At 35.5% G+C, this 27,958-nt stretch overlaps 2 protein-coding genes across 9 annotated transcripts in view; one reads left to right on the top strand and one right to left on the bottom strand.

Moving 5' to 3' along the window:
• LOC145983853 (prestin-like) overlaps positions 1 to 27,958 on the top strand; it is a 327,363-nt gene that overhangs the window by 101,962 nt on the left and 197,443 nt on the right. For 3 of the 5 annotated variants that reach the window (XM_083116905.1, XM_083116900.1, XM_083116906.1), the window contains exon 2: positions 6,916 to 6,960. The exons of 1 other annotated variant lie outside the window; for it this stretch is intronic. The gene's annotated coding sequence lies outside the window, so the exon portion shown is untranslated. Of the gene's footprint in view, positions 1 to 6,915; positions 6,961 to 12,361; positions 12,440 to 27,958 lie in introns of those variants that run through there. One more of the 5 variants, XM_083116904.1, reaches the window with a different exon arrangement.
• Positions 1 to 27,958, bottom strand: part of CRMP (Collapsin Response Mediator Protein) — a 276,601-nt gene that overhangs the window by 224,025 nt on the left and 24,618 nt on the right. The window lies entirely within an intron of this gene.

The following is a 27,958-nucleotide window of genomic DNA, read 5'->3' as shown; positions in this document are numbered from 1 at the left end:
TGGAAAAGAGAATTTCTATGGTATCTTCGCCCAACCTGTTCCCAGCATAACAGGGGCAAGAAAGAAGGGAGAGCTGAGAGCAAAACGCGAGATTTAAACAATGTCTTGCATTGTCTTTGCTTAGTGCAGCTTGGTCAAAATAAACTGCCCTTGTGGCGCTGTAGTCGAATTATCAACCCGCGCAGGGGAACCGTGGATCAGTCAGCTGTGCCTGCTCGTGTGTTGCAAAATTGTTGCACTGTCAAAAGCTCGTTCCTGTTTCAGTGGAAAATGTTTGCTTTCATAATGAAAGGAAAAATTGTACATAGTGAAAGCAGAGACGTAATATTTAACGTTGTTGATTTTTTGGAGGGAAATTAGCTAGAAAGCGTGCAGCGACTGCAATAATAATACTAGGGGTGTGTGAGATCCCGAAAAGTCCGGACCGGGATCGGGAAAAAAAAATTCCCGTCCCGATCCCGACTTCGGGAAATTACTTCCCGACTTTTCGGGATCCCGAACAGTCGGGAAATACCGAATGGTCATTTTAAAAAAGTTGTTAATTCTCGACGTTTTCTGCATTGCAAGTGTCTGGAACTTATCGGAAATTGTTTGTTTTTATTCCAGAAATGCAAAAACAATCCCTTAAAGTGAAAGTGACGTGTAGAATTCGAGATTTTCAGAGCTTCCGGAAATTTCGAACATTTCGCGTCCCGAAAATTTCCCGACTTTGTCGGGAAATGGCGAATTTTTCCCATCCCGAATGTCGGGATTAAAAAAATTTCCCTTCCCGACCTAAAAAATTCTGTCCCGCACACCCCTAAATAATACGGAGAGCGGAAGGGAAACGAAAAGTTTGAAGTACGAAGAGGGCAGTGTGGAGTGAGCGGACTGAGTGAGTACTGTTATTTTCTTTAATATTTATTATTCTCTTGATTTCGCTTGCTTCTGTCGATCATTAGAAATAAACAACTGAACTGATTTTCTGCATGTGGTCGTTGGATGCCACCTTGTTTGAAGGAGTGGCTCGAGATAAAAATTTTCACCAGGGCGAGGTGGAATTTTGGCGCCGCCTACTTTCCACATTCCTCCAATATAATTAAATCATAACCATGTTATATATTTACGGTTTTAATGACGAAAAATAATAGCCATATTTTAAAAATACTTTAATACTGTTGAAGAACACGTTTATTGTAGATACGTGTTTAATTAATACCTACATGATGACATCAAAACAACAAAAATCTGTTAGCTTAAATTGCTACATGATTTTGCAATACACTTATTAAGTTATTCAGCAGTAACTTCAATTAATCCTTGCCAACAATAAATCCAACTCTTTCAAAAACAAATAGCCACGGACATGGTGGAGGCACATAGTGGTTCGGATCCCACTTTAAGCTGTAGATCGTTTCTATTTGCTTTTCTGTGCATAAAGTGGACCTAAAAAATAAACTAAAACAAAGAATCAAATAGCCACGGTTAGGATTTGCCTTGAATCAAGGAGGATCCTCGATATGGCGCCTCGGATAATAATCGCCTGACCCTGCTTGTTTGATGTATGTAAACGATGTTATTCTTCTTCACTATTATCAGTAGAGCGAAGGAGAAATTTTTTACTAAATATTTTGCAAATCGACAATAACATTGAATATTGTAGATCGGTATTTTTATATTTATACTGATTTTGTCAGGTTATCGAATGTTGAATTATTATCTATACCCAATAACATCACTCTTCTCGTGATCGACGGAAAATTCACCGAAGTATTTCCTATTTATATATATTAATATTTTTTATATTTTTCATGAAATAAGACTCTCTCATAGCCTCATTTTCATTAAAAGGTGGTTATAACTTCGGTTGCCAATACATTTAGCATCATTATGTACGCAAAAATGGGTGCGAGTATTTGAGAGGGTTGGTAACACTTCTTCTGGACAGGGGTCTGAAGTGCACACCCATAAAGTCAGAACACGAGCCGCCACTGTATATATACCAACCAAAAGTTTATTGATATTTGATTAAGGGACAAAAAGTATTTATACTTTTTTTTTTTCAACAAAGCACTCCCTAAATTTCATTCCGCACCCCCTCAGCACCCGTAGATGATTAATCCTGGCGCCGCCGCTGATTAAGTGAAACCCTACTGTGTGATCGCACGCAAATAAATATTAGTAAAAACCAACGTATAATATTTAAGCTTGATTCACATCTACGCTCCAGTAACGCTCGGATCACCCTCCCCCCATGGTCCGGTCAAATATCGTTGAATGTTTTTTTAAAGAGAAGGATTCACACCTGGCGCTCCGGTCAAGGTTCGCTCGATCGCGCTCAGCTCGGGGTCCGGTCACGATCGAAAGGAAAGAATATTTGACCGGAGCGTGAGGAGGCGGAGCTTGACTTTGCGAAGCTCGATCGTTGATGTGAACGTCTGATACGGTTCAGTAGCAGTCTTCAGCCCCGTTGCAGGGGATACGTAACCCAGTTTTGTGCGTAAATGATGAGGCGTCAGAAGGCAAAGACCTATTGAAACACAGAAAAAGGCGAGTAATGATAAAAATGATTGATGGGATCATTGAGCAAAAAAAAATCTCACAATATTTTCCTCCCAATTTTGTTTGTAAAGCCGGTCAAAATATGCGATTTCATGAACCCGAGTAAAAGAAATTTAAGAAAAAACTGACCGAAACAACCAAATTAAAATTATAGCCAATAAAATCAAATCAATAGGGACTAACCACAAATATGATCCATAAACACTAGTTGTAACGACCTTTTTCCGACCCGTTTCATCAATTAAAATCCTTCAATCAAAAAGCTAACGTATTTTCGGTCATATTTTCCCGGACAACAAAATTGTCATTTTTGTGTGTGTAAAGGGAAAGGAGGTGGTGGTCGACCCTCTGCCAAGGGAGAAATCATTCTTGATATGTAGCCCCGAATCAAGATTAACAACAATTATTGTTCTGTTGTCCTTATGTGTGCTGAGTGCCCGTTCGCAGCCTCAGCTTTTATCAGAAGTCAGAACATTTTAAGATTTTTAATTATGCAACGTTAGAGTTGTTCTTTGTAATGATAAGGGGCTGGCCCCCGTATAATGTGACGGGAGCAAAATAGCCTAAGTGCTGACGCTCCCACAATTTTAAAATCAAATTCAAATTAAAGATTAACAACGAACTTGCTATTCGTTTACGGAAAACTATACAAAATTACTCCCTATTATTATTATTATTATTATTATTATTATTATTATTATTATTATTATTATTATTAGGTCGAGGGAGGCCACGCTTCACACGATGTGCGTAACAATCGGGTCCTTAAAACTAGGCTTACAATCTGATGTATATTTGTCACGTGTTGTATCGGAAGCTTTCTATTTTCATGTCAAACCTAGACCAACAAAGTAGTGTTACCATTGTTGACATTTACAGTTTTGCACAGTGTAGTTGCAAGTAAACGTTTGCCGATTTCAAACCAAAAGTATAACATCAATAAACAACATTATATTTATAAGAGCCGATCTCCTGTCCGAGTGGTTAGCACAGCGTGCTACGACACCAGGTTCGAATCCCGGCCTGGGCATGGATGTTCATCGTGATGTTCCTTCATCAATTTAATCATCTTACCATTCATTCTCATCCTCACGATTAGTCAAAACTGGCAGAAAAGCGAAGTAAATGAACCAAATGAATGAATCCCCTCTTTCGCAATTCTTTTTCTTCTTTGTCATTTTCTTCTAATTAACGCCAGTGCTGCAACAGCTAAGTCCGTCGTTGAAAATCTCTTAAACATTGCAGTTAGCACAATCGGCAGGCTTTTTATACAGAATAATCGGTGCACTCTGTGAAGAAACCAACACCCGACTCAACGTTGATCGTACATTGACCGTGGCGAAGCTTCACCGCTAGTGTGGATACCCCCTGACCGTTAGGGGAGAGATAGAGTGTGACCTGATGGTTGCTTGAGCGTAGACGTGAATCAAAATACGTGCACTATGTCGCGTGCACTTTTTCGTTGCCTCTCCTATCTCTAGGACATTCATTCCCAGTGGGGGTACATTTCGTTGGTTTCGATTCCACTTTCGGAACTGTAGGTCCAGTCCCCGTTAGTCAATCTGAACACAAAGTAAACCTCCCTCTCTCTCAGGTAACCTGTTGGTTTGGACTATGCAGCCAAAGTTTGAATTGAGGAAAATGCAGAAGGGGGGAATCAGAACTTTCTTTTTTACATTTTCAGGTTTTGTTTAAGAGTGCGAGTGCGACAGTGACGAATGTGCTATCATTCGAGTAGGTTCTTACATTTCGGTGTATAAATGATGCTTTGCAGCATGGTTTCCTTTCTTTGACAACTTTTCAGAAACTTTTGTCACAGGAAAATCGTCCACTTTAGGTAGTTGGAAGTGGTCGGGAGAAAACTTTTGATAAAACCTTTTTCCGCAGCTTTTTGGCTTGGCTCTTTTCAATTTTTTTCCCCTAAGTGTTTCAAATCAATGAAAATACATTGTTTGGCAACATTTTTCTTGTTCGGCGTAGAAAAACTCATTTCTAAATTTAAAATGCAACTATCGACATGGAATTTATACCTACATAAGCAATAGTTGCAAAAGAGACTTGATTATCTTCTCTTATCTTCATATTTCAGTAGGCTGATTAAATATATCTACATAATATATACACAATCACATAACTAGAATACATTTTGTACACTTTGAATTTGCTGCTTCTAAACATACAATAAAGTGCATCCATAAATGATTTAAACTGCAATGACTGTGTATCCTGAACGCAAGCTCGAATGTACGACTCAAACAGTGAGTGACCCTGTCATGCTATCACAAATAATAATATAACATATATATACGTATAATATAATTTCCCTGGTTGGGAATGAAAATATAAATGTAGAGCCTGGGATGAAAAAGTAGAAGGGAGGAATTCCCTGGCTTCGCTCTCTTTAATGCGAACACTGTATGCAGCTGATCCCTATTATCGTGGTTGTTACTAATTGTGTACTTAATTGTCATAATAGAGTTAACCTTAGCCGACTCGGTCCCATTGCACACCTTACACGGAACAAAAAAAAAAATGTATTCGGTTGAGTTGGTTCCTTTGCTTCCAGCGAATTGCTTTAGCAGCCCCATTCTGCCATGAGTCACAGCCTCGTTGACTAGCAGCGTAATGCGTGACTCATTCGTTTTTGAACATCGATCCCCACCGAAGGCTGATGTGGCCATCTTACGCCGCTCAATATTGTTATCGCGCCGAGCTGTTTGGTGCTTGCGTGAGGGAGGGGAGAGAGGGGGCACTTCCCTTGGTCCACGATTGATTTGCAGCTTAGCAGAGAACACAAGTGCGGGTGGGGCCACGTGCCTTGAAGAATATATTAATACGTTCTTTTTAGCATTTTGTTCTGGAACGTACGTACGAAATCCTGGGGGGGAGGGGGGCAAGTGAGTTTCTCCCTACCAATAATATTGTCAAAAAAATCCCCCACAAAAACAATTTCCAAGGGGGCGGGGAGAGTTTGTTATAAGAACAAATATAAGAAATTAGTTTTGACTTCAAATATACCATGCGTTCGTTTTGTCTCTGGGCCGAGATTGCGCGTGAACAACTTTAAACAACACTTATAACACAGGTTAGTACTCGTCATACAATATAAATATAATTGTCTACATGCTAAAGATATGTGCGTAATTAAGCGAGACGTTACGGGACGAAATTGCCGGCATCTGTGCCATGTCACGCGCTATCTCGGCCCACAGCCAAGACGAACGCACTGTACTTCACTAGCACTACACAGAGTAGAGCGAAGGATGTGTCTGTCTGTTGTGTGTTGCATGCTTTCTCTCTCCTTTTCAAGAGACAATTAACAGATTTGCACGAATAATATGTTTAATAAAAGTAGAACAAAAAGGCAAGACAATATAAGCATGAAATGTAATTGATTTATAGTAATTGACTTTTGAAAGCAAAAACTAGACAAAAGGTTATGCATAACCATATGCGGATCGAGAATATTTTTTTCTGGGAGGGGCACAGAATATGCTGGAAGTATAGAACAGGATTTGTATTTTTTTCACATTACACACAGGCCTATATAATAGGATAGTCTCCTTATTTTCTGCTGAGCGAAGTTTTTTGTTGAATGGGTTTGGAAAATGTTGTTTTACGTCCACTTGGTGCTCACATAAGCTAACAGGAATTGGACCTTCAGTTTAAAATGGAATCGAACCAGCGTGCATGGGTCTTTACCAGGAAACGAACCGCATCCTCTTGGTTATGGTGTTCGTATTAACAAGGATTAAAAAAGAAAGGCATACGCTTGAGCGTTATATTCTTAGGAAAGATTCGTCCATTCATGTAAAATTACGTACAATGTCTTCCACCATGTTATTCCTTGAAGTGTAGTATTCGCATTATCCTCCTTCATTCAAAATGTTCCGTATTCAGTTTCTCGTGGCGGCACACTTGTGTCCAGTCCTGGTTAGCCTACTTGTGCTAAACTTTTCTTTTTGCCTGTAAAACTATATTACTCATTATAAAACTAATATATTACTTATTCTTGACATTTTTAACCAGTTGGTAAAGGAATTAGTTTGCTACTTTATATGTATCTGATACATTTTAACGTAACAAATTAATTCCTTTATATACATGATGAATGACTCGTTGCGTCAACCTCGTCATTTATTACTTTCCGAAGTGTTCTTCGATCTTGCAGCTCTAATGTAGAATACGCCTTTGTATTTGATTTACCTAAGAAATTTCTTCAGAACGCTTTGGATGATTTACCTTGTCTGTATCCGAAGGTCTTACATATGAATAGTACAGTACCTTGAGTGGTTCCGTGTTTTGAATTTCTCTTCGTTGCCTAAGATAATTCCGGTGTGCGATTGCTAATTACATGATTTGTGTGTTTTGCAGACGAGTTAACGACCCTGCTGGACCACAGCCCAATCCACGGCCGAGGTTAGTACCATACCTTTTCGTTGTAGCTTGCTTCATTTTTGCGCTGTGAAGATTTTGTGTTCTTACAACTACCACGTAACGCCTAACCCGAAAACCGCAATTTGTTCAGAAAGGAACTACATTGTAAGTGAGTAAACTCGAAAGTGGCTGGTGTGACACCAGTGGTCTCGGATCTGCTCTGCTTCACCTAGCGTCAGGTAGCACAGCCAGCAGTGCGTTTCTTGGTGAGGACGGTCTCACTCTCGCAGCATAGTTTACCAAAAATGGAAGGAGCAGAGGATGAAGGAGGCCACAGCCGGAGTAAGGTAGGTGCAGAACTTTAAATTTCCATTTCATATATATTTCTTCGTCCTTCGATGTATCCGCAGGGAGCTCCTGTATTGGAAGACTGAAAACTGGGAATTACTTGTTTGTTTGTGTAGTACGTTTCTTCACATGGATGTTGAAGAGGAAGGAGCCGGAAAAAGGACGGATTGTCATCAGAACTTCAGGAACTGTTTGGTGAATGGATGAGAGGTGTGCACATATAAAGATAATGTTTATCGGTGTTCATTTTTGTTTTCTGTGTACTTGAAGTCATCCTGCGTGAAGTGCATTATTTATTTTGCAAGATCTTTCTCCTTTCTTCGTGAGAGGTTTAAACGCACAAATATAAATTACTAGCTGATTGCCCGGCGTTGTCCGGGTATTTATTTATCCCAATCTCCTATTAGACAGGAATATAATGAATTGTAACTATATAGGAGTGTCGCTATTCATCTCAGCGGTCCCGAAAACTATGGATTCCACACTAATATCGGTCGTTTTACATGTCACACCTTTCCCACCCCCACTCCTCGGGGTGCCAGGGGTGTCTTGGAGTTGAACGGCATTGGGAGTCACTATTCATCTTAGCGACCCCGACAACAATGGATTCCACACTAATATCGGTCGTTTTCGATTATTTTTACATATCACCCCACGGGTGCCAGGAGTGTCTTACCCGCACAGTATTTCTTTCCAGATTGTAAGTCATATGTGTACCAAGTTTAGGCATCGTGAATGTCGCCAATTAGCTTAGAGACTCCGAAAACTTTGGATTCACCACTAATCTAGGTAATTTTTGACATTTTGTTTTTCACCCCCTCTCACCCCCATCCCGATAGGTGATGAACTTGTAGTTGAAAGGCATTGGGAGTGTCGCTATTCATCTCAGCGACCCCGAAAACTATTTATTCCACACTAACATCGGTCGTTTTATTTTTTACATGTCACCTCCTCCTACCCCCCACCCCTAGAGGTGCTAGGGGTGTCTTACCTATAGTTGGAAGAGGTAAAAAACGGCTTTCTTGGGAGAATAAACCTCAGGTTTTTTTTCCGGGGCTTTTTTGGTTGGTCTTTTTTCACAAAAGTGTGTCAAATCAATGAAAATACAGGAGTTGACAGAATTTTTCCTGTTCCATGGTTTTCGTTTATCTCCCTACTGTAAAATGGACACTCGTTTCTAAATATAAAATACAATTTACAATATGAAATTCGTAGCTAGACATAAACAGTCTTTTCAAGAAAGCTGGCTTTTTTGAATGGGTGGTTCTTTCCGAGTGTTATCTTCATATTTCGGTAGGCTTATGTAGTATAAACAGATTCACATAACTAGAGTAGTTTTGTATGAGTTTTTAATAGAACCTAATAGTATGATATAATTTTCAATGTTTGAATTTTGTTATACGAACATGTACATGAAAAAAAAAAAAAAAGATAAAGTGTTCCCCTGTGCATAGCACCACGCCATGAAGGCGTATAGGGGGTGTGGGGGTAACGCCCCACACTTTCTTGATCCGGTCGTGAGTGGGGGTGATGTGATCAGCATCACGCCCCTGACCGCCTTTACCCCCCAGGGTTTCCCCCAGGTACCCATGTTATTCGACGCTGGGTAGGCGCCGGGGCCGCTTCCACCGTTAGAAAAGTTCCCGGATTTGAACCGGCCGGGGATCGAACCCGGGACCTTGAGCATGGTAGTCAGACGCGTTACCGACTGAGCCACATGTACATGAAGCAAAATATAATATCAAATCTCTTTACATTAAATTTTGTGTTCAGTAAAATATATATTTGTATCCTGGCTTTCCAGTACGTCATGTATAATTTGGTTAAATGGCTGCTAAACCTGGTCACGGAGTAACTAGTGATGTATTTTGGCTGCTTGTTTGCAGTGGTTCTCAACCTTTGTGACACCACAGGCCAGTAAATTTATTTCTTACATGTCGGATGCCCTAATCCCAACAATTTCACTCATAAATACATTTCTGATCTTTAAAGTTTATATGGAAATTAATATGCAACCTTAATTAATATTCATATATCAAGTATGGCATAATTGTAGTTTAATTATGTATAGACTTGTTGTCAAATATAAAATTAGATTAAAAAAATTAGTCGTCAACCCCTGGGTGCAACGGACCGTTTGCGACCCGGCGTTTGAAAAACGCTGGCACTGAAACTGAAGTAGAAGCAAATAAGATGGTGCAAATGGCGAAAAATAATCTATTAAAGATATGTGGACTGAACCCAAAGTTTGAAATGAGATCCGAAGCACTCTGTTTCCACAGAGGATTCAACCTTAGACCTCTTCTTATTACAATGCAACAGCATTACTTTATTCCTCTCCAGGGGGCCATTCATGATTATAAAAGGAACCTTCTATCAAAAAGCCAGCCTTTTTCCATCAACAGTACTTGCAATTTGTTCTCTTGTGATTTACAGGCTAAATTAGATCTTAATCTCTGATGAAGAAGCTAACAATCTTGTTAAGTATAGAGAACATTCAGAACGAAGCAACACATGACAGTGGAGGGTATCACATTGAAGTGACAAGGGCACCTTCAGTCTAAGCAAACATCCATGCACAAACAAGACCGAGGCTACATGATGCGAGCTTTCAGACTGAAGTTACAGATGCGGCACGATACACACCATTGAGAAAACAGTATAGTCCGAGCAACATGCAAGTGACATGTTTAGCTTGTTGTCGTGCTTCAGTTCAAAAGCTTGAATGGATTACTGACGGTCTGCTTCCAAGTCACACATGTCACTTGTTGCTTCGGTCTGAAAATTCCCCGAAAAAAACTGTACAGGCCAAGTGACAAGCGACACTTGCAGCTTATGTTGCTTTAGTTCGAAAGGTTGCATTTACTTCTAAGGGTTGCTTTCCAAGAGCCACGTGTCGCTTCTGTCTCAAAGCTCCGTTAAACAGGATATATACACACATTCACGTAATACGTATGCTTCTGCATATGTGTTGTGAACAGTAAGGATTTTTAATTGTACCGAAACATCGAATATTTTGATATTAACATTTGTTTCATATTTTATGACAAAGATTTATATTGAGACACAAACATGTAAAAGCTTGTTTTAAGTCAATTTCATGGTCGGATGTGCTCATCAGGACTTCATGTTTAGTTCTAACCCTAGATACTGGTGCCGTACGAGAAACTTACATACCAGGTGGCCCACACTTTTTTTATCACTAAAATTCAAGAAAACATTTTATTATTGAATCACTGCTTCTTTTCCTGATTATGTATGTGCAGTTATTTATTAATTATAATACAAAAATTAATCATTAATAAAAAATAATAACCAATGAGTGTGTGCCATATATTTTATCATTCACTAAAAGTCACAAAATCCATAATATTTTTTATTAATGCTTTTTAGTTTGCAGAAGTGTGGTTGTTTATTAAATATATTAATTACAATAATTACCATCATTACCAACCAAGTGTACACTGTCACTGGCATGAGTGTCTCGATTGAGACACATTCAAAGATGGCGCCTGATATGCGCACCAAGTTCATTTTGCCTCCTAATTACATTACATTCATTTTTATGAACAAATGTAATAAAGAAATATTAGGAACACCCTAGGAAACAATGTAATTTTATTTTCAAACAGTTGAAAAATCTAGAAAATAGAGGTGGTGGGCCTGATCTCCCCCCCCCCCGCCTCCCTCTCGGTAAGCTATCTGAACCATTATGCAAAATGCATCTCCTGGGATTAGCTAATATCTGTCTCTTGGCTGCTACATTATGTCAATTTCTTTTAGCTAGTTCTAAAATATGTCACTACAAACCTGTAAACTCATAACAGTAACTTGAAGTGAAATAGGTTAGCTGTAATTGGTAAAAAGCAAAAAAAATCCGTTTTTAAAAAAAAAAAAAAAAGCCGGGCTTTTTATCGAAAAAAAAACGTCCATTCAGAAAAGTTTGCTTTTTTGCAACTCTAGTCTTACCCCCACAATACTTCTGTCCAGATTATAAGTCATACGTGAACCAAGTTTGGTTGAAATCGCTCCAGGCGTTCGAGAATTATGCCGGAACAAACAAACAAACACACACATATACACACATACATCCATTTATATATATGTATATATAGTAGATAGATAGATAGATAGACAGATACATTTAACTATGTCTACGATAATGCTATAATATATAATAAATAATACATAAATAATCGTATTGAACAAGTGCCATTCCTTTTAATGATTTCTTTAGAATTATTACTTTATTTATATTATCTGTGTGTATTATACATAATTTGCATTATTCAATCCGTAGAAAGTATTTGATGTCTAGAGGGGCAAACTTCCGAGTGACGTCGTGACAAGCAAATTCACGATGAGATTGCCTTCAGAGGACATTTACGACAGTTCTACAATGCTAGCACCTCCTTCGTAAAGGAACATCAATGATTACTCCAGTGAGTACTCTAGAAACTAGATTACTCAAATTCCATTGTTCGTTTAATCTTTCATATTTGTTGCATCTTGCCTAACGTTGTATGTGTTGCTTTCTGTGTTATATCCATTGGAAAACTGTAATTCGTCTATGTTGACGTTACCCTAAAGAACCAGACGGGTAATAATAGGCAGTGCGACAAATGTATAGTTGAGCTTCCCGAAGAATAGATAGCCTACTATATCATGGGCATCAGGACGATTGAACTGGGACCATACATTTGGTCTAGGGACGGGGAAAATGCATTGAGAATAGAACAAACAGATGTGAGTAAAAGTGGGCACATTGTATTTTTTACTTTGAGGGTAATTACTAGATTCAATTATATGCAAGAAATTTATGTATTTACAGGATAATTAACTCTCTAAGAGGAGATAATTTAACACAACTATTACAAAACATTACAAAGTTGGCGAATCATCCGAGGAGTCGTACCTTTCAAGTCTTTACTTTTCAACTCTTGATCTCTTCAATTATATATTTTTTATTCACGAATTTCTATTACATTTTAAGCTTTCGCTAGCCGAGAAACAGTCGCAGTACGCCAGCAGCAATCGGAGGGCTAGCAAGTCGAGTAGTGCAAGAGCAAAGCCTTCGCCATTGAGGCCTGTAGTAGTAATGTGCAGTCTGCACGCCTGGGGGACTTGAGCCAAAGACAACGCTAGCAGCCTTCTCTTCGCTCTGCTCGTAGAGGTAAAATAGTTTTTTCATTCTAGGCGAGTGTAGCGTGTCTATTTAGCAGAAAACTCTTACATGCTCTCGTAATGTCGTATGAGTTTAAAGAGCCAAAACGGTATAGACACTTATTTCTGGAATTACTTTGCTCTATTGGTGGTGGAGATGTTTTTCTATTATTTTATATTTTTAGCATTCAACCGCTAACCAGCATGTTCTTTGTGTTAGTTTTAGGCATGTTAGGCAGTTAAATTTAGGCGTTAAGCAGGTACGATCACGATTTTCTCTTATTACCTGAGATTGTCTCTCTCTTTTTGTAGGCTATACATATGCACATTGCTCGTAAATATCATCGTTTTCCCTGTTCAAATGCATTCGAAAAACCAAGTACACTCCTGACACGAATGCACTCTTCTACATTTTGAAAGAGCTGTTGTGTTTTTAACTTACTTATGTGATGCTGTCATTGGCTCCGTGTAGTTCGCTGCACTTTTTGACACTAGGAGTAGTGCAGGTGTATCCCGGTGTCAGGCTGGTGCAAGGAAATGACGTTCAACCAAGTAGACAAATAGGTTCAGAAGATTCAACAAATGCCTGTCTGTTGCTTTAAACGTTCGTTTGATTAGTTAGCACGCACCATGTGACGGTGTGACCACACAATACACCGCTCCAGAACGTAGTGCAAACGGTGCAGACACCAAATACACTACTTGACACCAAATCAAATCGTTGGTGTTGCACCGCGTAACCAACTAGACATGAGTGCAGAGAGGCATAAAGTTCAGCGAATAGACGAGTCTTAGCAGCCGGTTCGTTATCGAGCTTTCTAAGTGGCCGACGTTGGATCTCGCCACGGCAATTTCCGGGTTGGAGTCCCGTCCTTGCCTTAGTTGTTCTTTGTAAACGTAACAAATAAATAACATAATCCGTGGCTCTACACCCCTGGAAGGGCCTTGGGCTATCTCCCGACTGCCAATCTCCCTCCCACAATCCTACCTAAAGGTGTGGAGATATTCAACCAGTAATGGGGTAACGTGGGGTCAGCACGTCGAACCCTCAACCGTTATACGAGATTTCCGAGACCAGGTTACGCTACTCACTCGTAGCTCCCCGAATTCCTCAAGATGGTGGGTTACCACCGGTCCTATACACAGGCCGAAAACCCAGAGACTGAATCCAGGCGGACTCGAACCCATGCCGTCCCGCAGTTGGAGTCCATAGCACAGCGACTTGTCCCTTCATCAATTACATCTAATCATCATTCATACGGAGCCTCTCCGATGGCGTGGTGGTAACGTTGTTGCCTTGTAATCAAGGGGCCCCGGGTTCAATACCCGGTATAGAAAAACATAGTGGTTCGGATCCCACTTCACTGTAGGTCCCGTCCCGAATATCCTTTCTATGCAGAAAGTGGACTTAAATTCAAACTCAATTAATCCAACTCAATCATCATTCAAACCTGAAATTTATTTCTCCTAAAATTCCAATGCACTATCAGCAGCTTACATTCTAAAAAAATCAACGTACTAAAATGTATGGCCCAAATATGGCCAGGCCTATCTGGTAAAATGTTCCAGGAATGAACTTTGCAGGTTTTCTAATTGCCAAAAGTAAATCACGACTCTGTAAGAAAAAGAAAACCCTTAACCTATTTTAAACGAAATTTAATCTTGCAACGACAACAAAAAGTATGCCGTGACTTGAATTACTCAATACCCTTGGCCTTCACCAGTAATGGGGTGACGTGGTGTCAGCACGTCGAACCCTCAACCGTTATAGGAGATTTCCGATACCGGGTTACGATACGCACTCGTAGCTCCCCAAATTCATGCTTTGGACTCCTACTGCGGGACGGCATGGGTTCGAGTCCGCCTGGATTCAGTCTCTGGGTTTTCGGCCTGTGTATAGGGCCGGTGGTAACCCATCATCGTGAGGAATTTGGGGAGCTACGAGTGAGTAGCGTAACCCGGAGTAGAGGTTGAATGAGCCAAGGCCTGTTTTCTCCATGGGTGGTCTTTTATTTGCACGTACTTATAACTAATTTGCACGTACTTATAATTAATTTGCATGTACTTAGAACTAATTTGCGCGTACTTAGAATTTATTAGCAAGTACTTAGAATACTTTACATTTATGTATTTGCATGTTTATAATTTTTAAGAATATATAATTATTTATTTTATGAAAAATATGTATATAGAAGGTAATTAGAGGTACTAAACGCTATGCATATGTTTTTATATTCATTACTGCAAAGTATGTAATGTATAAAATGTTAATATTAATGTTTATAATATTGAAAATAAGAGTTTATGGTTTATGAACCGCTTTGAATGGTGGTAATGGGTGTAGGTACAGGTCCAATTACGATTTGGGACGGTCCCGGTACTCGAACCTGCGATATGTAATATTATTAATTAGTACTATGTAATAATGTATGTTATTATGGTATGAAACACGGTGGTGCAACACGCTAGACAGAAGACGGTGAACTCCGCGCTGAGGGTAGACGAGAAAGGAATTTGGGGGAAGAGCGGTCAAGGTCAAATGACGTCAGAACGTCAGAACAAAGGAAGAAGCTGATTCACCAATCAGAGAACGCGGCGGTAGATTTTCAGAACCGGTTTTTTTCCCAAGGTTAACCAGTACGCAAGAACAGGGGAAAGCTATGCAATGCCGTAGGGCAGGGGAGGGATTCAACCAGACAACAAAGAATGTCTGGAAATGCGCAGCAAGGGTCAAATCTCTGAAGCTATGCGGTTTCCGCCGCCAATTAATATTCCGCTCAGGTTTGCCTTCAAGGCACAGGACGCTTTAGCGCAGGTTTTTTTTATCTGTACTATGAAGAAGGGAGAGCTATTAGGGACGGGGCCTACAGTTTTCACCATTTGCTTTTATCACAGGGTAACGAACCTAGGACCCTTTGATTATTGATTTAGGTAGTAAATGTATGTTACTGTGTGCTATTTAACTTAATTTTGAGTTTATTTTTTTACCAAACTTTGACTTTATGTCAAACATTTTCACAGCTTATCCTTATTTTTACAAAAATAACACTATTTGTACTATTCAGGCAACATTTTTTATTAAATTTTGGACTCGCAAAGATATTTTTACAACTTTTTAACTTATTATTTTACAACTTTATATTAATTTTTTACCAAAATAACACTATTTGTACTAATCAGGCAACATTTTTTATTAAATTTTGGACTCACAAAGACATTTTTTCAACTTTTAACTTATTATTTTACAACTTTATGTTAATTTTTACCAAAATAACACTATTTGTACTATTCAGGCAACACTTTTATTAAATTTTGGACTCACAAAGACATTTTTTCAACGTTTAATTTATTATTTTACAACTTTATATTAATTTTTTACCAAAATAACACTATTTGTACTATTCAAGCAACATTTTTTATTAAATTTTGGACCCACAAAGACATTTTTTCAACTTTTAACTTATTATTTTACAACTTTATGTTAATTTTTACCAAAATAACACTATTTGTACTATTCAGGCAACATTTTTTATTAAATTTTGTATTTACAAAGAGATTTTTTCAACTTTTAATTCATTATTTACAAGTTTATGCCTATTTTTTACTCAAATAACACAATTCTATCTGTTCAGGAAAGACTTTTAGTTACATTTTCGACACACAAAGTGTGTGTTCTCAACTTCTATCTGTTTATTTCACAAGTTTAGGCTTATTATTACCAAAATAACACAATTCAATCTGTTCAGGAAAGACTTTTAGTTATATTTTCGACACACAGAGTGTGTGATCTCAATTTCTATCTGTTTATTTCACAAGTTTAGGCTTATTATTACCAAAATAACACAATTCAATCTGTTCAAGAAAGACTTTTAGTTACATTTTCGACACACAGAGTGTGTGTTCTCAACTTTTATTTGTTTATTTTACAAGTTTAGCCTAATATTTACTCAAATAACACGATTTGAACGTGTTTTTATTACATTTTGGACTCTCAAAGACACACACACACACACACACACACACACACAGAGAGAGAGAGAGAGAGAGAGAGATATTTTTTCCAAGTTTACAGGATTATTCTCCACGTTTACTCAAATAACACAATTTAGATGTGTTTTGAATTATATTTTGGATGCAAAAGTATGTTTTGACAAGTTTTACCCTTTTATTTTACAAGTTTAGGCTTAATATTACTCAAATAACACAATTTAATCCAGTCAGGAAGGATTTGTTATTATATTTTGGATGCACAAAGAGATGTTTTCAACTTTTTTACTGATTTTTTGCAGGGTATGTATTAATTTTTATTTATTTTGTTTTGTATTATATATACATTTACAAATTTTTAACTTAGAGTTTAGTATTTATTTAAATATTTTCCAAAACACTAAAGAAAAGTACTTTTAGCTAAAATGTAAGCCACAGAATATATTATTATTATTATTATTATTATTAGGGTTTACTGATTTCCACTATGCTATTTTTGGTTCTGTATTTCTATATGTATTTATTTAGGTCAGGTTACGCCTGCTACGTAGGAAAGTTTGTTTATTTTAGAGTTTGCTGAGTATTTTGTTACTTTTATACTAGGTAAAAGTTTTCTAAATATACCAGATAGAGCTCTATATACTTTTGTTTTTGCTGTTTGGAGATGATGCGATCAGCATCACTCTCCATCTGCTTTTTATTTTATGTACCCAATATTATTTTGAGGCTTAGTGAATTCTAGAGCCTATTTATGCAGGAGAGAGGGCTTGAAAATTTTGATCTCAGACAACCCACAACTATTTGTCAGAGTATTTTAAAGGATATTTTATATTTATTATGTGCTACTAGAATATCAAAGCTTGCTTAATTTTTATGTCTGTAACGCTGTTATTGTATTTCTAGCTAAGGCTTACTGGATAAAGTACACGAAATGTTTATCATTTCGACTATTTATCTTTATACGAGGGCAATTTTTTAGTGTAACGAAAATTATGATGTGTCTATGAGGTCTGAAATCCTTTTACCGAGGGGTCCATATTTGGACGCTTACTAATATTGTTTTTTCCCCTTACATATAACAATTTAACAATATAATTACAATACGAAGTTAACAGACGGCTTAGGGGCCTAGGTCCACTTTCCAAACTTTTTTCTATGCTAGAAGAATAATTTAGCCTTATAATCTTTTTCAAGGTATTTTTTAAGTATTACTGGATTTTTTGGGTGCATCAACATTTGGGTTATTTTCATTTGGCTTATTATACGAGGCTACAATCACTATTTGAACACTGAAATTCTCTGATTGAAACTAAAAGCTTAGGCTGTAACTAGGGACTTAGTATGTATATCGACAATTTATAGGAAACACGAACCTTACAAAGGATTGTAGGTGACGTAGGACCATACGCCAGAGCTTTGTTAATCTGCAAGAAGCACTTACAGCTAATATTACGAGGAAATGAGGTTAATTTTTACTGTTTCACAAGAATGCTATCTTTTATACACCCAATATTTGCTTTTTCAAGTAACTACTTGTACCAGAAGCACTTACAGGCCAACTCTAACTAGATTTTGATTTATACTATCTCAGGTGCTAAATTTATAAAGAACTATGATTGTGTATATTTCTGAGGAAGTAGGCAAAAGCAGATTACCCGATTAAAGTATCTGAAAAACAGATTTTTCTGTGTAAGTATATTTTTATTGACTGGATTATTTAACAGATCAAACAGGAAGACTGCAAAATTCATTAAATGTAGTTCTATCGTATAGGTGGTTTCAGAGATATAAAAAGAACAAATATAAGATTTCGCTTTTTTTTGCTTCTGAGGCTAATCGCGACGCTAAGGGTAAATGGCGAGGAAATGTAACGGAGGAGAAACACTCCCAAAAGTTATGGGCTGCATGTAAGTTAATACCACAGAGATATTACAGTAGGTGGGTGTAGGTTCTACCACCAGAACTTTTCTATTATAATAATACTGGTTATGCTGTACTGTTAGCTAAAGATGCTGATATTTGAGAAACTTAAAAGCTTATTTGCAAAATTTTAGATAAATGATAATCTGTTAGACTGTAAACATATTTTATATCTATTCTGCAAAAGATCCGATGACAAAATTTAAAAATTGTAATCGCCCAGACAGGGACTCGAACCCTGGACAGATAGGTTAAAAGCCTAACGCTATACCAACTAAGCTATCTGGGCACAAGGTATTTTTTTCTTGAAAAGTTAGTTATGTTAAGAAATATATTGAAACATTTGAGAACACTTTTGGTCTGGTTCGACAGAGAAGGAGACAACATTTCCAAATTTTTACAGACTAGGTGTATTTTTCCACTATAGAGGCCTTCACTATATGTAATTCGAAACGCTAAAGTTCAGCTAGCTTCCAAAATCCAAAATTGAGGCAAAGATTGTGTTTGACGAGATTAACAAGTTACAATTATATCCAGTTACGGACAAATAAAGCTAAAACTCTCAGATTTACTGTACTAGCCAAGTTTTAGTAACATTTTCTTCACTTTAGTACTAATACCAAAGAAATAGGTATATTTTATTTATAATTTGACAAAATGTACTAGTATTTAATTCACAAAGTTAGGTAAAAAAACAGTATTTTAAAAAAATATTGTTACTGCCTTCAAATTTTATGTTATTTAGCCACTAACAACTGGTTTACACTGTTTGACATCCTTTAAATAGCAAAAGAAGGAATTATTTGTTTAGTATTTTTACTACTTTATATTTATTTAAGAAAACAATTCTACAGTTTAACTTAATTTTAACAAATTGTTACTAATTTATATATCAAAGTTATGTTATTTAGAGTGTATGAAGGCGTATAAAGTTAATATTTGTACTTATCAGTTCAACTAACAATTATATTTTACACACAAAAGATAATGTTTACAGTTAAATTACTTGAATCAGAGAATAATATTTTACAGTAATTGATTCATTCAGCACTAGTCAGTACTTTTATGCATCAGAAAGTTTTTTTTTTTAATTTTCTATTACGCATGCTATTTTGGGCTATTCTTAAAATGTATTTCTAAGGCAAACTAGTTTAATTTTCTGTTTATAATGCAAAGTTGACAGTTTTCGCACAATGCATTGTACATTTGTTATATTCTCTACTTACAATCCAAATATTATGCTTATTTAATGTATAACTAACTAACTCTCTAGCCTTCTTAAACCCGAAGGTTCATGGCTGCAGCAACACATGCCTTTCATCTGTCCCTGTCCTGAGCAAGATCTATATACTTTTTCCCTTCCCTAACAATTTCCTTTAGGTCCATCTCTACATTATCCCTCCATCTTGTTTTGGTCTTCCTATTGGTCTTTTACCATCAGGTTTCCCAACAAGAATGCTGTATACTCTTCTTTCCTCGCCCATTCGTACCACATGATCTACACACCTAAGTCTTCTTGATTTAATCATTCTAATAATATCTGGACATGAATACAAATTATGTACTTCTAAATTATGTAACCTTCTCCACTCATCTGTCTCCTCATCTGTTTTAGGCCCAAATATTTTCCTAAGGATCTTATTTTCAAATACTCTATTTATTATATCTTTTTCTATCAGCTTATTTTGAAATTAATATTATTAGGTATAGTCTTTGATTTATAACTATATTGCTTTCTTTATCAATTTATCTAAGAGTACACGCAGACAAACACATGTGTACACACTTTTATGTAAATAGATATGCCTTTTTTCAATATTTTAGTATGAAGATTGCACTTTAGCTATTTAAGCAAGGGTAGGAAAGGTAGGATTTCTGAGAATTTGTTGCAGGATTTTGTTGTCCAAGTATAGATGAGAACTGAGCTGGGAGACTGTTTTGAACCTTTTCATGAGAGTTTGCATGTGAACTGTATGCAAATTGAGCACTATTGACTGTGCATGCTTCTAAGTTTTGCTGTTATTTTACATCAAGTCTGTGAGACTGTAGTCAGTTTTCCCATTTCAAGTAGTTTTTATTGATTGTATTTGTATATGTTGTGGGGACTTAGCAGTTTTATGTTATGAGGCACTTTGTTGTAGAATATTTTTACATGATTGTTTTGAGATATTGAGTGTCTGCTGTTTTACTTGTAATTATTTTCCTTCTTGTGTTGTGTATTTGACTATATTTTGTCCAAGTTCGTATTATTTAGAATAATTGTTATTGACTTGTAGATGTAGGGAGTAATAATCCTTTGCAAGATGCCCTATACTTTAGTCTGAACATTATTCTTAGTGTTCACTTTTGAAGCCTTAGTATTCTGGTAGTATTATTAATGTAGAGGTAAAATAGGCTGAAACGTAGGCATTTTTTCTGATAAATTATACTCACTTAGTTGTTTCAGCAGGTAGAAGTTGCATGATGGTTTACTGCTGATGATGTTAATTTGCTCTTCTTATGTACTACGTATGATGTAGCTTACTTGAGTAATTGGAATTTTCTACTGAAAAAAGGATTGCTTGTCTATTTTATTCCTATGTTGTTGAGTTTGTCCATAAGCAAGCCATGTTTTTACTCTATCCTATGCCTTGGAAGAATCTAGATATATTGTGTTGGCAGTTTTATGTTTCTCTAAGGTTTCAGCTATGTAGTTTTTTAAACTGTGCTATGGGTGTGACTATTGATTTCTCTTTCTGGATGCCATGTTGGTTTCTGTGTATTCCTCTTGCTGCTTGAATTTGACTTAGGTTGTTTGCTTTTTTTCTTAGATCTTTATTTGTTTATTTGTTCAGTATTTTTTATTTTTTAATATTCTTTTACATAAAAAAATCAAAGTACATTGATAAAGTCAAAATGTGTTAAATGTATTTTTTGGATTTTAATTATTTTAATTTTACATTAACTAACATATGTTACTTTAACAACAAAATAATTTGTTCTAGTATAAAATCTTCTACTAACAAAAATATACTATGATAACTTTTGATTTTAGAAAATTGTATTTTTAAAATTTTAACTTTGAAAAATTGAATTTTAACACATTTTGACTTTATCAATGTACTTTGATTTTTTTATGTAAAAGAATATTAAAAAATAAAAAATACTGAACAAATAAACAAATAAAGATCTAAGAAAAAAAGCAAACAACCTAAGTCAAATTCAAGCAGCAAGAGGAATACACAGAAACCAACATGGCATCCAGAAAGAGAAATCAATAGTCACACCCATAGCACAGTTTAAAAAACTACATAGCTGAAACCTTAGAGAAACATAAAACTGCCAACACAATATATCTAGATTCTTCCAAGGCATAGGATAGAGTAAAAACATGGCTTGCTTATGGACAAACTCAACAACATAGGAATAAAATAGACAAGCAATCCTTTTTTCAGTAGAAAATTCCAATTACTCAAGTAAGCTACATCATACGTAGTACATAAGAAGAGCAAATTAACATCATCAGCAGTAAACCATCATGCAACTTCTACCTGCTGAAACAACTAAGTGAGTATAATTTATCAGAAAAAATGCCTACGTTTCAGCCTATTTTACCTCTACATTAATAATACTACCAGAATACTAAGGCTTCAAAAGTGAACACTAAGAATAATGTTCAGACTAAAGTATAGGGCATCTTGCAAAGGATTATTACTCCCTACATCTACAAGTCAATAACAATTATTCTAAATAATACGAACTTGGACAAAATATAGTCAAATACACAACACAAGAAGGAAAATAATTACAAGTAAAACAGCAGACACTCAATATCTCAAAACAATCATGTAAAAATATTCTACAACAAAGTGCCTCATAACATAAAACTGCTAAGTCCCCACAACATATACAAATACAATCAATAAAAACTACTTGAAATGGGAAAACTGACTACAGTCTCACAGACTTGATGTAAAATAACAGCAAAACTTAGAAGCATGCACAGTCAATAGTGCTCAATTTGCATACAGTTCACATGCAAACTCTCATGAAAAGGTTCAAAACAGTCTCCCAGCTCAGTTCTCATCTATACTTGGACAACAAAATCCTGCAACAAATTCTCAGAAATCCTACCTTTCCTACCCTTGCTTAAATAGCTAAAGTGCAATCTTCATACTAAAATATTGAAAAAAGGCATATCTATTTACATAAAAGTGTGTACACATGTGTTTGTCTGCGTGTACTCTTAGATAAATTGATAAAGAAAGCAATATAGTTATAAATCAAAGACTATACCTAATAATATTAATTTCAAAATAAGCTGATAGAAAAAGATATAATAAATAGAGTATTTGAAAATAAGATCCTTAGGAAAATATTTGGGCCTAAAACAGATGAGGAGACAGATGAGTGGAGAAGGTTACATAATTTAGAAGTACATAATTTGTATTCATGTCCAGATATTATTAGAATGATTAAATCAAGAAGACTTAGGTGTGTAGATCATGTGGTACGAATGGGCGAGGAAAGAAGAGTATACAGCATTCTTGTTGGGAAACCTGATGGTAAAAGACCAATAGGAAGACCAAAACAAGATGGAGGGATAATGTAGAGATGGACCTAAAGGAAATTGTTAGGGAAGGGAAAAAGTATATAGATCTTGCTCAGGACAGGGACAGATGAAAGGCATGTGTTGCTGCAGCCATGAACCTTCGGGTTTAAGAAGGCTAGAGAGTTAGTTAGTTATACATTAAATAAGCATAATATTTGGATTGTAAGTAGAGAATATAACAAATGTACAATGCATTGTGCGAAAACTGTCAACTTTGCATTATAAACAGAAAATTAAACTAGTTTGCCTTAGAAATACATTTTAAGAATAGCCCAAAATAGCATGCGTAATAGAAAATTAAAAAAAAAAACTTTCTGATGCATAAAAGTACTGACTAGTGCTGAATGAATCAATTACTGTAAAATATTATTCTCTGATTCAAGTAATTTAACTGTAAACATTATCTTTTGTGTGTAAAATATAATTGTTAGTTGAACTGATAAGTACAAATATTAACTTTATACGCCTTCATACACTCTAAATAACATAACTTTGATATATAAATTAGTAACAATTTGTTAAAATTAAGTTAAACTGTAGAATTGTTTTCTTAAATAAATATAAAGTAGTAAAAATACTAAACAAATAATTCCTTCTTTTGCTATTTAAAGGATGTCAAACAGTGTAAACCAGTTGTTAGTGGCTAAATAACATAAAATTTGAAGGCAGTAACAATATTTTTTTAAAATACTGTTTTTTTACCTAACTTTGTGAATTAAATACTAGTACATTTTGTCAAATTATAAATAAAATATACCTATTTCTTTGGTATTAGTACTAAAGTGAAGAAAATGTTACTAAAACTTGGCTAGTACAGTAAATCTGAGAGTTTTAGCTTTATTTGTCCGTAACTGGATATAATTGTAACTTGTTAATCTCGTCAAACACAATCTTTGCCTCAATTTTGGATTTTGGAAGCTAGCTGAACTTTAGCGTTTCGAATTACATATAGTGAAGGCCTCTATAGTGGAAAAATACACCTAGTCTGTAAAAATTTGGAAATGTTGTCTCCTTCTCTGTCGAACCAGACCAAAAGTGTTCTCAAATGTTTCAATATATTTCTTAACATAACTAACTTTTCAAGAAAAAAATACCTTGTGCCCAGATAGCTTAGTTGGTATAGCGTTAGGCTTTTAACCTATCTGTCCAGGGTTCGAGTCCCTGTCTGGGCGATTACAATTTTTAAATTTTGTCATCGGATCTTTTGCAGAATAGATATAAAATATGTTTACAGTCTAACAGATTATCATTTATCTAAAATTTTGCAAATAAGCTTTTAAGTTTCTCAAATATCAGCATCTTTAGCTAACAGTACAGCATAACCAGTATTATTATAATAGAAAAGTTCTGGTGGTAGAACCTACACCCACCTACTGTAATATCTCTGTGGTATTAACTTACATGCAGCCCATAACTTTTGGGAGTGTTTCTCCTCCGTTACATTTCCTCGCCATTTACCCTTAGCGTCGCGATTAGCCTCAGAAGCAAAAAAAAGCGAAATCTTATATTTGTTCTTTTTATATCTCTGAAACCACCTATACGATAGAACTACATTTAATGAATTTTGCAGTCTTCCTGTTTGATCTGTTAAATAATCCAGTCAATAAAAATATACTTACACAGAAAAATCTGTTTTTCAGATACTTTAATCGGGTAATCTGCTTTTGCCTACTTCCTCAGAAATATACACAATCATAGTTCTTTATAAATTTAGCACCTGAGATAGTATAAATCAAAATCTAGTTAGAGTTGGCCTGTAAGTGCTTCTGGTACAAGTAGTTACTTGAAAAAGCAAATATTGGGTGTATAAAAGATAGCATTCTTGTGAAACAGTAAAAATTAACCTCATTTCCTCGTAATATTAGCTGTAAGTGCTTCTTGCAGATTAACAAAGCTCTGGCGTATGGTCCTACGTCACCTACAATCCTTTGTAAGGTTCGTGTTTCCTATAAATTGTCGATATACATACTAAGTCCCTAGTTACAGCCTAAGCTTTTAGTTTCAATCAGAGAATTTCAGTGTTCAAATAGTGATTGTAGCCTCGTATAATAAGCCAAATGAAAATAACCCAAATGTTGATGCACCCAAAAAATCCAGTAATACTTAAAAAATACCTTGAAAAAGATTATAAGGCTAAATTATTCTTCTAGCATAGAAAAAAGTTTGGAAAGTGGACCTAGGCCCCTAAGCCGTCTGTTAACTTCGTATTGTAATTATATTGTTAAATTGTTATATGTAAGGGGAAAAAACAATATTAGTAAGCGTCCAAATATGGACCCCTCGGTAAAAGGATTTCAGACCTCATAGACACATCATAATTTTCGTTACACTAAAAAATTGCCCTCGTATAAAGATAAATAGTCGAAATGATAAACATTTCGTGTACTTTATCCAGTAAGCCTTAGCTAGAAATACAATAACAGCGTTACAGACATAAAAATTAAGCAAGCTTTGATATTCTAGTAGCACATAATAAATATAAAATATCCTTTAAAATACTCTGACAAATAGTTGTGGGTTGTCTGAGATCAAAATTTTCAAGCCCTCTCTCCTGCATAAATAGGCTCTAGAATTCACTAAGCCTCAAAATAATATTGGGTACATAAAATAAAAAGCAGATGGAGAGTGATGCTGATCGCATCATCTCCAAACAGCAAAAACAAAAGTATATAGAGCTCTATCTGGTATATTTAGAAAACTTTTACCTAGTATAAAAGTAACAAAATACTCAGCAAACTCTAAAATAAACAAACTTTCCTACGTAGCAGGCGTAACCTGACCTAAATAAATACATATAGAAATACAGAACCAAAAATAGCATAGTGGAAATCAGTAAACCCTAATAATAATAATAATAATAATAATATATTCTGTGGCTTACATTTTAGCTAAAAGTACTTTTCTTTAGTGTTTTGGAAAATATTTAAATAAATACTAAACTCTAAGTTAAAAATTTGTAAATGTATATATAATACAAAACAAAATAAATAAAAATTAATACATACCCTGCAAAAAATCAGTAAAAAAGTTGAAAACATCTCTTTGTGCATCCAAAATATAATAACAAATCCTTCCTGACTGGATTAAATTGTGTTATTTGAGTAATATTAAGCCTAAACTTGTAAAATAAAAGGGTAAAACTTGTCAAAACATACTTTTGCATCCAAAATATAATTCAAAACACATCTAAATTGTGTTATTTGAGTAAACGTGGAGAATAATCCTGTAAACTTGGAAAAAATATCTCTCTCTCTCTCTCTCTCTCTCTCTCTCTCTCTCTCTCTCTGTGTGTGTGTGTGTGTGTGTGTGTGTGTGTCTTTGAGAGTCCAAAATGTAATAAAAACACGTTCAAATCGTGTTATTTGAGTAAATATTAGGCTAAACTTGTAAAATAAACAAATAAAAGTTGAGAACACACACTCTGTGTGTCGAAAATGTAACTAAAAGTCTTTCTTGAACAGATTGAATTGTGTTATTTTGGTAATAATAAGCCTAAACTTGTGAAATAAACAGATAGAAATTGAGATCACACACTCTGTGTGTCGAAAATATAACTAAAAGTCTTTCCTGAACAGATTGAATTGTGTTATTTTGGTAATAATAAGCCTAAACTTGTGAAATAAACAGATAGAAGTTGAGAACACACACTTTGTGTGTCGAAAATGTAACTAAAAGTCTTTCCTGAACAGATAGAATTGTGTTATTTGAGTAAAAAATAGGCATAAACTTGTAAATAATGAATTAAAAGTTGAAAAAATCTCTTTGTAAATACAAAATTTAATAAAAAATGTTGCCTGAATAGTACAAATAGTGTTATTTTGGTAAAAATTAACATAAAGTTGTAAAATAATAAGTTAAAAGTTGAAAAAATGTCTTTGTGGGTCCAAAATTTAATAAAAAATGTTGCTTGAATAGTACAAATAGTGTTATTTTGGTAAAAAATTAATATAAAGTTGTAAAATAATAAATTAAACGTTGAAAAAATGTCTTTGTGAGTCCAAAATTTAATAAAAGTGTTGCCTGAATAGTACAAATAGTGTTATTTTGGTAAAAATTAACATAAAGTTGTAAAATAATAAGTTAAAAGTTGAAAAAATGTCTTTGTGAGTCCAAAATTTAATAAAAAATGTTGCCTGATTAGTACAAATAGTGTTATTTTGGTAAAAAATTAATATAAAGTTGTAAAATAATAAGTTAAAAAGTTGTAAAAATATCTTTGCGAGTCCAAAATTTAATAAAAAATGTTGCCTGAATAGTACAAATAGTGTTATTTTTGTAAAAATAAGGATAAGCTGTGAAAATGTTTGACATAAAGTCAAAGTTTGGTAAAAAAATAAACTCAAAATTAAGTTAAATAGCACACAGTAACATACATTTACTACCTAAATCAATAATCAAAGGGTCCTAGGTTCGTTACCCTGTGATAAAAGCAAATGGTGAAAACTGTAGGCCCCGTCCCTAATAGCTCTCCCTTCTTCATAGTACAGATAAAAAAAACCTGCGCTAAAGCGTCCTGTGCCTTGAAGGCAAACCTGAGCGGAATATTAATTGGCGGCGGAAACCGCATAGCTTCAGAGATTTGACCCTTGCTGCGCATTTCCAGACATTCTTTGTTGTCTGGTTGAATCCCTCCCCTGCCCTACGGCATTGCATAGCTTTCCCCTGTTCTTGCGTACTGGTTAACCTTGGGAAAAAAACCGGTTCTGAAAATCTACCGCCGCGTTCTCTGATTGGTGAATCAGCTTCTTCCTTTGTTCTGACGTTCTGACGTCATTTGACCTTGACCGCTCTTCCCCCAAATTCCTTTCTCGTCTACCCTCAGCGCGGAGTTCACCGTCTTCTGTCTAGCGTGTTGCACCACCGTGTTTCATACCATAATAACATACATTATTACATAGTACTAATTAATAATATTACATATCGCAGGTTCGAGTACCGGGACCGTCCCAAATCGTAATTGGACCTGTACCTACACCCATTACCACCATTCAAAGCGGTTCATAAACCATAAACTCTTATTTTCAATATTAT

This window comes from Lepisma saccharinum, chromosome 2 (genome assembly GCF_977018435.1).
Source record: "Lepisma saccharinum chromosome 2, izLepSacc3.1, whole genome shotgun sequence".
NCBI classification, from domain to species: Eukaryota; Metazoa; Arthropoda; class Insecta; order Zygentoma; family Lepismatidae; genus Lepisma; species Lepisma saccharinum.
The sequence above is the reverse complement of the archived record's forward strand: the minus strand, read 5'-3'. Positions and strand labels throughout refer to the sequence as shown.